The 11,745-nt window shown below is 35.6% G+C and overlaps 1 non-coding gene across 1 annotated transcript; it reads left to right on the top strand.

The window, feature by feature from the left end:
- Positions 1 to 2,851: 2,851 nt before the first annotated feature.
- LOC111723243 lies at positions 2,852 to 3,014 on the top strand. Its single transcript, XR_002771826.1, has one exon. It is a non-coding gene; the product is annotated as a U1 spliceosomal RNA (small nuclear RNA).
- The last annotated feature ends 8,731 nt before the right edge of the window (positions 3,015 to 11,745 follow it).

Raw genomic sequence — 11,745 nt, forward strand, 5'->3', positions numbered from 1 at the left:
ATTCAGGCTACCAAGGTGAGTCTGTAAGTCAACAACAATGTGTGTGCGCTACAAAATACCCACTGCTTCCCTTTGGCTCCAAATTTCCCAAGAATCTCCCTTGTAAGCTACCCAAATGGAAACATTTGAAAGGGAATTCTGGGAAATATAAATTTCGCTTATCCAGTTTGCCACATGACATACCACAGAATGGACTTGGTACTCGTTAAGAGCAGGCACTCTGAAAAGAGACTACTTAGGTTCAAATCCCGTTACTAGGTGTGCAATTTGGGAAAGTGACAATTTTGCTCTGCTTCAATTTCTCATCTGTCAAATACAGACCATATTACAGCCTCACATTATGGCAATTAAGTGAGTACGGGTGGATATCTTTGAAACACAGACACTAAGGACAATAGAGTTGTTACATACTATAATTTGAAATTACTTTTAGCAATTAGCCTTCAAATACCTCCTTCACATTTTCTCAGAAAAAAAAAAAAAGTATGAATGATACGGTTTTAACTAACGTGAAATATTTTCTTTTGTTTTGTCAACCCAATTGTCTTGCCTTGTTGAAACAATGATAGCACAACTCATGGAATGGAAAACTGTGATTCATGGACCATCTGTGCCATGTGGCCTATTGTTGATGGCCCACAAGCTAAAATGGCTTTTATATTTTTAAAAGTTGTTAAAACAAAAAAAAAAAAAGGAAGAATGAGACTACATGTGGCCCGCAAAGCCTAACATATTTACAATCTGACGCTTTACAGAACATTTGGCAAACCCTTTTCTGCAAAAAACAGTGCTCACTAAAGATGTGAACCACATATTTGAGCCACCTATGCATTTTCCTCACATTTTAAGTAATAAATGAAACAGGTGAAATTAATTTTTATTTATGTTTTTAATTAACCCAATATATTTAAAATATTATTATGCAAATATGCAATCAATGAAAAATTAGTTATTACTAAGAGATTTTAGGACATTACCATTTTACAGAGTCCCCGCATAGCTTTTGGTGGATTTCTTGGGAGAAATACTTCAGGCCAGGAGAGAGGCCAGGAATGATTTATTCAAAGTGCTGAAAGGAAAAAAAAAAAAAAGGACTTTCAAATAAGAGACTAATAAACTTTGGAAAGTATTAAGACATCAAATTCAGCAATATATAAAAAGGACCAAGTGGGCCACCCCAGATATCCAAGATAGAGCAAACATTTGAAGATCAATATAATTCATCATATTAACAAAGGATAGAAATACAGAGCATCTGTGAAAAACTTACAGACAACTTCATAGTAAGTAGTGTAAGACTAAGTCAGATCAGGAACAAGTAAGATTTTCTGCTCTCACTATTGGTATTTGACATAATATTGAAGTTCTAGCCAATGCAATGAGGTAAGAAAAAGAAACAAAAGTCACTTAAATTGGAGAAGAAGTAAATCTGTCCGTATTCTCATAAAACATGATCCTGTATGTAGAAAATTCAATGAAATCTTTAAAAATAGCCACCAGCTCTAGTAAGTTAATCTACAAATTTATAAAATACAAAGTAAATATACAAAAATAACTTTTATACCTTGGTACCAGCAATAATAGATCTGAAATCAAAGTTTTTAAAAATAATACCATTTACAACAGCATCTAAAAGACATAGATTATTTATGGATAACTCTGAAGATATATGAAAGCCTGTACGCTAAAAGTTCTAAAACTTTGCAGAGATAAATTAAGGAAGACCTAAATAAAAGAATAGATATGCATTTGTCATAGGTTAGAAGATGCGATATTTTTAAGATATCAATTCTCCCCAGTTGGTGATAAACAATGCTATTTCAATCAGTGTGGCATTTTATTTAAATTGACAAGCTGATTCTAAGATTCAAATGGAAATTCAAAGGCCCAAGAATAATCCAAATAAGTTTGAATTATAGCAAATTATAGCAAATTTTGAGGACTACAACTATGTAAAATTAAGACAAAGAAGGCTACCATAACAAGTATTAGTAAAAAAAAAAATAGATTAACGTAACAAAATAGGTATGATAGTAATAAATCCATGCATAGACAACTGGTTTTCAACACAGGTGAAAGGATAGTTTTATCAATATATGTTGCTAGAACAATTATATATTTATATATATTTTTAAAAAGAATTTTAATCCATACTTTGCAACTGTGGGGTAAAGGGAAATTTGCCCTTTCCCCCTGAAAGTTCACTGAAAGATCAACTCACAATTAAGGCAGATTAATAAGAGAAAGGATTTATTTGCTGTGCACGTAGGGAGAAATCAGAATGCTAACTCAATTTTCCAAAGGAGTTCAGGAGGAGGGGGAAATTGAAGAGGTTGTTAGGGAGGTGGAACGGATGGGGGAGAAATAGATTGACTTGTAAATTAACCTGGGAGACAGGTGTTTTTGACTCAAATAATTTGAGCTGGGTCCACCTACATTCCCAACTCATTCCTGAAATAATTTGAGATAAGAGGGAAGAGTAGTGAATTGTCCCCTCTGATTCTCTGATCAAGCCAGTCCAGGATGCAGATGGAAGGAAGGCCTCCTCCAATGTTTCTTCACCTTGAACGCCTTCAGTTCGAAATATTCTTTGCATCAGAGACTCATATTATGAGGTGAAATTTCCTTGGCTCCTTCGCAACATAACAATTAAGTCAAAATGAATTATAGATCTTAATGTCAAACCTAAAACTATAAACCTTCTGTAAGAAAACCAAGATCAAAATTCTTGTGACAAAATTGTTTAAATATACCACCAAAAGGACAGTCCATAAAAGAACAATTTGATAAATTGAACTTTTTCAATATTAAAAACCTGATTTTCAAAAGATACCCTTAAGAGAAGGAAGTGATGCTTCACCTGGCAGGGGAGATACCACGATCACAAAGCCACTTTCCCAGGGCAAGGCTTATCCATGCCACTCCAGAAGTGTTGAGCCTTGTGATTTACCCAAATGTGGAAAACTTGACTGCATAATTTGTGCTAGTGGTGATTCAGGATCCCACAGCTCTGCTCAGGGCTGAACACAGACACCATTTTCTGGGGAGACTGATGCAGGACGCCTTTGCTAGGGCTGGACCCAGACCACATTCGCTAGGCCACAACAGGCTTATAAAGTCTGACCAGTGTTCCTCTTCTGGATCAGAGCAAGCCCCAAGCAACACAACAATCCTGCACAATGGCAGTTTTATTTCTTTTTATTTTATTAAATCATAAACACATAGATCATGTATACATTAATGCATTTATAAGGCACATTTGTGCTGATTTCATACAGAATTAGGAACGCTTATATCACACTGGTTAATACATGCCTCATCTCATTTCCTTAATTATTGTGTTAAGACATTTATACTCTATACTAATAGATCTGACATATACCCTTGCATTATGCACCATAGGTGTGATCCCATCATTCACTCTCCCTCATTCTGACCTCCGCCCTCTCCTCCCAACCCTCCCACCTCCCACCTTCATCTTGGGCCATAGTTTGTGATCTATTCTTCATATGAAAGTGTGAGTGATTGTAAACTGGTTTCATAATAGTACTGAGTACATTGGATATTTTTTCTTCCATTCTTGAGATACTTTACTAAGTAGGATATTTTCCAGCTCCATCCATGTAAACGTAAAAGAGGTAAAGTCTCCATCTTTTTGTAAGACTGCATAATATTCCATGGTATATATATATATACCACAATTTATTAACCCATTCATGGGTTGATGGGCACTTGGGCTTCTTCCATGACTTGGCTATTATAAATTGAACTGCAGTGAACAATCTGGTGCAAATATTTTTGTTATAAAGTGATTTTTGGTCTTTTGGATATACACCTAGTAGAGGAATTGCAGAACAAACAGTAGGTCTTCTTTTAGACCCCTGAGTATTCTCCATACTTCTTTCCAAAACAGACATATTAGCTTGCACTCTCACGAGCGGTACAGAAGTGTTCCCTTTTCTCCACATCCACACCAACATCTATAACTTTGGGATTTAAAATTAACTTCTACCTATAAGCTCCTGGCCAATTGTGACATATTCTGGACATACATTTCATCTCCCCCAAACCCCTGCCCCATCCTGTAGGGTAAGAAAAGCAGTATATAACCCGCTAGATCAGTGGTTCTCAACCTTCCTAATATTGCGACCCTTTAATGCAGTTCCTCATGTTGTGGTAAACCCTAACTATAAAATTATTAGCATTGCTACTTCATAACTGTAATTTTGCTACTGTTATGAATCATAATGTAAATATCTGTTATGCAGGATGGCAACCCCTGTGAAAGGGTCATTCGACCCCCAAAAAGGTCACGACTCACAGATTGAGAACTGCTGCACAGAAGGCCCACTTGCCCACTCGAGTTTCCCCTCTGTTGCACCAGAGGTCTTATCTTCCTTCTTATCTATCAGTAAAATCTATCCTGTGGCTCACTCAAGGGGGTCTATGGATTCATTCTTCAATTCTCTAAGACCAAGGACCCAGCGGGGGGGGAGATTCTGTCGACAGTGGGTACCTGTGTTCATGTGCTCCCCTGATTAGAGAGAGAGAGAGAGAGGGAGAGAGAGAGAAAAGACAATCAACAGACGGGGAGAAAATATTTGCAAACCATGATTCTGACAAAGAACCTGAACACACAATACATAAGGATTCCTAGAACTCAATAAGAAAATAATACAATTTTTAAATGGACTAAAATTTTGAACAGGCAGTTGGCCAAAAATTTGTAGCAATGGTAAATAATTACATGGAAAGGTGTTCAACATCATTATCCATTAGAGAAATGCAAAATTAAATCACAATGAAATGCCACTGAACATCTATAAAGAAGAATGGCTACACTAATTGTTAAAGAGGATGTAGGGACATAGGGATGTAAAAGTGCACACCCACTTCGAAAAACAATGTGGTAGTCTCTTAAAAAGTTAAAAAATAGGGCCAGGCACGGTGGCTCATGCGTGTAATCCTAGTATTCTGGGAGGCCAAGGCAGGTGGATTGCCTGAGTCCTGGGTTTGAGATCAGCCTGAGCAAGACCAAGACCCTGTCTATAAAAACAGCCGGGCGTTGTGGCAGGAGACTGTAGTCCCAGCTACTTGGGATGCTGAGGCATGAGAATCACTTGAGCCCAGGAGTTTGCTGTTGCTGTGAACTATGACGCCATGGCAATCTACCGAGGGTAACAAAGAGAGACTCTGTCTAAAAAAGAAAAAAAAAGTTAAAAAACACACTTACCTAATGATTCAGCCACTCCACCTCTAGGTGTTACCCAAGAAAAAGGATAGCATTAAAAGTGTTGCATGGCTACACGAAGACCTATACGTGAAGATTCATGGCAGCTTTATTTTTGACAGCCCAGACCTACATTCAGCTCAAATGCTATCAATATTTGGGCAATTGAAGTATGTCCATGCAATAGAATGCTATATGGCAAAGGAAATGAATTAACTATTCATATAAATTACAAATGTATCTTCAGATAATTACGCTGAGTGAAAGAAGCCAGACAGGTCATTGTACTAATATCTAGGAAATGGAAGCTCATATACAATGATATAAAGCAGATCAATGTTTGCCTGAAATGGGAGAAGAAAGAGTATGAAGTTAAGCAGAATTTGATTATAAAATCCTTATCTTTGAAATGATAAATTCCTGCAAATTTTGGCTAACATAAAACATTTTAAGGTGTTGGGCACCTGTAGGTCAGTGGTTAGGGTGCTGGCCACCTGCTCTGGGGGTGGGTTTGAACCCAGCCTAGGCCTGCTAAACAAAAACAAAAAAAAACTTTTCAAGGATTTGGGGGAAAAGTGGCAAAACATTTCACTGTCTTATTTGTATCCTAGGAAATTTGCCTGAATTGTTTCATCAAAGTTCTCAAACCAAGATAAATAGTAAATTCTTACAGAAAACTTATTGACTTATTTCACCAGGTTGTATAAATACATTAATACGGTAATCATTTATTATTAATACATTAATAATCATTCATTTTTAATCAATATTAATACTAATACAAATTGCTTTAGAATGCCATATGGTGGTAAAAAGAAGGCACCCATAAATGAAGATAAAATAAAAGAGAAAAAATTATTCCTACAATCAGAATAAACAGAAAACAGGCTAACAAAGGCATATAGATCATTTCTTTTCCCTATATAAATTGTAGGTATGTCCCTGGATATATGTTAAAATTGAAATCAAATTAATCTCCTCAGATTTCCTTTAAAAGGCCCTTGAGGTATTGTAGAAACAATTAAGATTATTTTCCTGTGGTTTTTGCATTAATGATATCTTTAATTGCACTTCTCTGCTCGGTGCCCGTTGCTCAATGGTTATGGCACTGGTCACACGCACAGGGAATGGTGGGTTTGAACCCAGCCAGGGCCTGCTGAACAACAATGACAACAACAACAATAAAAATAGCCAGGCATTGTGGTGGATGCCTGTAATCCCAGCTACTTGGGAGGCTGAGGCAAGAGAATGGCTTGAGGCCTAGAGTTTGAAATTGCTGTGAGCTGTGACGCTACAGCACTCTACCAAGGATAAGGCCAAAGGAGACTTTGCCTAAAAAAAAAAATTGCACTTCTCAAAACTGCTTATTATTTCTTATGGAACAGCCTTAAATTTCTTAGTTCTAAAAGGAAAGTAAACTATATCTTTGGATATTCACTTATAATAAAAATGCCTTTGTGGGTAAGAAAAATAACAAGCTTTCTCCTATCAACCATAAGTATATTTTTAAATTTCTTCTCCATAATCTTTTGTCAGTGTTTGAAGTCCTGAGATTTATATAGTTTCTTACTATGCTTACTCAAACCCTAATCAAAAAATAAAAACCTTGTTATTTTATGTTATAAAATACTTTGAATGCATCTTTATGCAAAAATCTTTATCCTATAAAGATTACTTAGTTCATAAATTTTCCCAAGTAGTCACTGATAAATGAGTTGTTATTTCTTTTAAAAAATGAAACAGGTTTAATACTGATTCTAGTGGCTATTTGTTAACATAGCCTACAGAACAATCAATATTTTCTAGAACCACAAATAACCACCAGAACACATCTTAAATTCATTTAATCACTCAGCAACAGACATACTCCAGTAAATGAAATCTGAAAGCAGCCAATTAACAACGTTCTCTTGTGGCATCAACCCACTCCTACCTTTAGAAGTTTGCCAATCCCTGAACACCATGTTCCCCCAGAACCCCTTATGAAATTCACTCCTCTCATAGCCGTTGCTTTTCACAATTCTCTTAAATGCAACCTTGAGTGTTAGTTTTTCAGTATTAGCCTTACTATCTTTGCCTATATACTCTTTACCTTTTGTTTCATGAAGAATTTCATGAGATGAATGATCATCTATTATTTTTATAATAAGCAAAGATTCTCTTTACATTCATATCTCCATCTGGGCTAATTTTTTTTTTTTTTTTTTTTTTTTAGACAGGGCCTGGCTTTGTTGCCCAAGCTAGACTACAGTGGTACTATCAGACCTCACTGCTGGGCTCAAGTGATTCTTCTGCCTCAGCCTCCTGAGTAGCTGGGGCTCCACATGTGTACCACCATGCCAGCTAAATCTTGTTTGGAGATGAGAGCTCACTATATTCCCCAGACTGATTTTGAACTCCTGGGCTCAAGCAGTCCTCCCAGTTTAGCCTCTCAAAGTGCTGGGATTAGAGATGTGAACAATGTGCCCAACCCAGGCTACTTTCTATATTCATAATTAGTCAAATCAACCAATTTGGACAAGAGCATCCAATGAGTATCTCATAGAATTTTTTCATTACCATTCAGGTAAAAGTTCATTTGCCATTGCACAAAAGTTCATTACCATACCAGGCAAAAGACCAATTCCATCCTGAAATAAGATTTTTGACTAAGTAAGTTTTTTTTAATTGAACATTTATTCAACTAAATTGAATACAGTAACTCACTTTAATTTAGTAAAATATATTTAAAATGTTTTATGTTAGCCAAAATTTGCAGGAATTTATCATTGCAAAGATAAGGATTTTATAATCAAATTCTGCTTAACTTCATATTCTTTCAAATGACTTCTTCATAATTTCTCCAAAAATAAAGTCTTGATAAGTATAAAGATGTTCTCTGTGGTACGGTTAATATAGTACTTTAAAAGAAACAGAATGGCACAATGGAAAGATCAATTGATCTATCTGTATGTCAGAAAAATTAAACCTTTCCCCCATCATTATTCGCAGACCAAGGCAAAAGAGTTCCTTTGTCAGGGTCCTAACTTCTGAAAACTCTCTCATATCATATACATCATTCATTAAAAAACATGTGGAATCTCATTTTCAGAATTCAATATTCAGTGCTGATAGCAGAATCTATAACCCTAAACAGCTCTCAACCTAAAAATTGTTCATGCTTTTTAATATTTCTTACTTAAGCCTCCAAAACAAAAGGTGAATACATTCAATTCCAAGAAAGTTTGTGGATTGTATGGCTGCCCCAACTGATCCAAACAGTGCTGGAGACTGAGAGGAGAGTATGAATGGCAGTGGTATGTAAATAAGAGAAAAAACACTGTAATTAACTTGTTAATTTCTTCCTGGAAGCTAAAAATGCAATAAATTCTCAAATGGCAAACAATATTCTGTTAGTACATAAAACCTCAACAGTTGTAGAAGGTGGCTGTGATGAATTTACTACATTAAACACTTCTACACTGCTGGTGGGAATGCAAGCTAATATAGCCTTTTTGGAAAAAATTTTGGAGAACACTCAAGGAACTAAAAGTAAACCTACCATTTGATCCTGCAATTCCTCTACTAGGTATATACCCAGATGATCAAAAATTATTTTACAAAAAAGACATTTGTACCAGAATATTTATTGCAGCCCAATTCATAATAGCCAAGACATGTAAACAGCCCAAGTGCCCATCAATCCATGAATGGATTAACAAATTGTGGTATATGTACACTATGGAATACTATGCAGCCATTAAAAAAGATGGAGACTTCACATCTTTTATGTTTACCTGGATGAAGCTGGAACATATTCTTCTTAGTAAAGAATCCCAAGAATAAAAAGAAAGTATCCAATGTACTTAATACTATAAGAAATCAGTATATAACCACCTACACAATCATACGAATGGCAAAACATAACTATAGTCCATAAAGTAGCAGGGAAGAGGAGAGAGAGGGGTGGGGAGAGGGGATATGGGAGAAGGGAGGGTATTTGGGGGGACCTCACCTAATGTGTATGATGCAATGGTACATTTCAAAACTATCAAGAAATGAGTATAATTGTGAAAAAAATAAAAATAAAAATAATTCTGAGAGGTCTAGACTTAATGTGATATTGATACTTCACTTTGACATCATATGTACAGTTTCATTTTATGAAAATATTTAATAAGACCTAAATGTTGAAGAACAGTAAATTAAAATTCTGTGTAATAAAATAATCTTGAATTAATTTTTGAAAATTATTATTTATAATTTATATTCCATGTTTTCACTTTAAGAGGAAACTTTTTTTGGAAAATAATTTTAGTTTTTATTTTTACATCAATAAATTTCGGTGAAATATGTCTAGTTTCTTATACTTTGAAAAACAGTTATATTTTGTTAGAGAATTAAAAATAAGTTCCAGTTGAGGTCATAATAGTGACACAAAAGTGGAGCTCAAAAAAAAGTAAAGAACTCTTTAGAAAGGTAATCTGTTTATGTTTTTAAACTGAAAGCAGCTGATACCACAGAAATACAAAATATCATGTGCAAATAATTCAAAACCATCTGTGCAAACAAACTAAACAAGCTGGAAGAAAAGAAGAATTCTTGGAAACACACAACTTTGTAATCCAGAATTAGTAAGAAATAGGGACCCTGAACAAACCAAAGGCAATAAACAAGATAAAAACAGTAATAATAAATCTCCCAATGAAAAAGTCTCAGATGAAGCCAATATGACCATGATACTAAAGCCAGGAGAGGATAAACACACACACACACAGCACTATAGACCAATATGCCTTATGAATATAGATGCAAAAGTCCTTAACCAAATACTAGCAAATCAAATTCAACAGCACATCAAAAAGATAATCCACCATGATCAAGATTTGGAGGTATCGAAGAGAGAGAAACAACCCTGGCACCTGAGGAAGGAATGCCTTAGACGTGGGAGGTATAAGAGTGGGAGAAATATGGGCATTTGCCTCTCAGAATTGCCCTCTGAGTCTTCTCCATATTTAAAAAAAAAAAATGCCCTGTTGTTAACTAACTCTCCCAGACTGGTCAGTTTCCATCACCTGCCAAAGGACTCTGATGATGATTTGATCACCTCCCCCCTTAACTGCCCCAACCAATCTACTGGAAATAGCAGAGGACAGCCCTGTCTCCTCCATCTCCTTCATAAAGCACTTGTCAATACGTCTAAGTATCTTTATCACCCCTAAGCTTGTAGCTATTGCTCTGAAACCCCCAACTGGTGGCTTCATCCAAACTGTCTCTGGGCAGTCTCTACAAAAACAAGGATTAAACTCTGCTATTCAGAATGATCTGGGAACAGTACCAGATGGTGAGGATATTCTGTGAGCGACCCTGTCAACCAGCATCACCCATTTGGGGGATTTTTAGAACTGTAAACATTTTCTTTTCAGGAATCTAGGTGCCTTTGGGGGATGGTATTTTTTGTGTCACTATGAACTTTACTCCCTCCTCAAACTATGGCAACTTGCAATTTAGAAGTCATTATAAGAGACCTTCAAGTATTTAAGGGAACTCAATCTATAACTGATATAGCCTGAAATGGATGATTGTGCAAATCTGCTTAAAATGATAACCCTCAGTTCCTTACAGGAGCTTCCTGGAGGGACAACTCACTCATTATTCATGAGGACCATGTGAGCAGTTTTACCTGCAATGGAACACATTCACTTAAAAAAGTGGAACAAATTTGTAAATTAAATTACTATGTGGAAGATTGTTTGTATCTCCTTACATTCAGTAAGCGCTGACATAAACCACCATTGATTGCATTCTGTCATAAATGTAGGTATTAAAGGAAATAAATTAAATTCTATAAAATAATTTAAAGAGGTTAATTCTGAGCCACTTTGAGTGATCATGGTCCAGGGATCCATAGACTCAAGAATCCTTGAGTAAGTGGTTCTGAAGCAGTTAAGTCACAATTGGGTTTTATATATCTTAGGGAGATGTAGATAAAATCATAATTCAATACACGGATGGTATAGTATGTATATTGGGTTGCAGTAAGAAGTCAAGACATCTTGAAATAGGGGCTTACAGGTTATAACTGTGTTTAGAGATTCTTGATTCATAATTGGTTAAAGTTCTATATAAAGACTTGGAGGTAGTCAGTAGAAAGGAATGCTTGAGTTAAAGTAAAGGAGTCTGCTATCTGTCATGTGATGCTATATAACAGAGTCAGACTGGAAAACAAACAACATTCTACCAAGTTAATAAAATCTTGTTTAATAAGATTTTAGAGTTTATAAGGCCTGATTTAACCTTTTTAAATATTCAGGTCCTATATGATCACTTTTTTAAAAATTTCAAATTACATTACATTGTTCATATTTGTTAGTCCCTGTTGTAGTTGTGCCCCTCACTCAGGAAGTAAAACCTTTGTTTTACATGGTCCTGTTTATAATATGAGGTCTGACAATTTAGTTCATGAACTTGTCACCATGTGCTTACGTTGGCAGCACTGTACAAACAACTTGGTAATGTTTCATAATCTTGGCATA

The sequence above is a fragment of the Otolemur garnettii genome, unplaced genomic scaffold, assembly GCF_000181295.1.
Source record: "Otolemur garnettii isolate 467f Iridium unplaced genomic scaffold, OtoGar3 scaffold00009, whole genome shotgun sequence".
Taxonomy (NCBI): Eukaryota; Metazoa; Chordata; class Mammalia; order Primates; family Galagidae; genus Otolemur; species Otolemur garnettii.